Raw genomic sequence first — 823 nt, forward strand, 5'->3', positions numbered from 1 at the left:
TGGTTTTCATTTCCAATCCTTTAACTGGTTAAAATGCTTATATTTTAGTGCATGTTTTTGTATATGATATTCATTTTAGTAACATCATTTTCAAAAGGTATGTCATGAAAAAATTGTACAAAATGTGTTTCTATCATTGTAGTACATAATGATGACAAATGTCCCTAATCATATTATACTTCAAATAATTTATCATTAATGACGAATTAAGCAGAAAAATCATAATTTTTTGAACCTTTTATATAAACTTTGTTCAAAATACAAAGAGATTTAGATCTCAGAATATTTATTGAATTATCAGAGTAAATGATATATTTTGTACACATAAATATTGCTATTTTTATCTTACATATTATTTTATAGGTTAAAAATTGTATCTTTTTCATTATTTTTTGTATGTTTTAGGATTACACTAAGAGACCATAATTAAAAACTTGCTTGTTGACAGCTTTCTGATATTCCCTTTCAGAATGTATGGAGTTTGCTTCCTTATTTTTGGCCATCACATTTTGAAAATTTCTTATTTTAAAGATACATTTATGGTCATGAAAGTGCTGTTGAGAGTTTTTTTTTCAAATTTTTGAAAATTTGTAGTTTCTTATAACTGAGGATGTTGCTGGAAAAGAAGTACAAAATGCAAATCAATTTTTAAAACCATAGCTGAGATGTCTTTTCTTATGGATTTTTCAACTAATGATAACAAGAATGATAGTATTAAATTATCAATAAAAATGTACTAAAGTAAAATACTAAATTATGAATTAAACTTATAATGTACTGAATGCAGTATTAAAATAATAATGTTTGAATAACAGAACATCTT

Source organism: Homalodisca vitripennis, chromosome X (genome assembly GCF_021130785.1).
Source record: "Homalodisca vitripennis isolate AUS2020 chromosome X, UT_GWSS_2.1, whole genome shotgun sequence".
Classification (NCBI taxonomy): Eukaryota; Metazoa; Arthropoda; class Insecta; order Hemiptera; family Cicadellidae; genus Homalodisca; species Homalodisca vitripennis.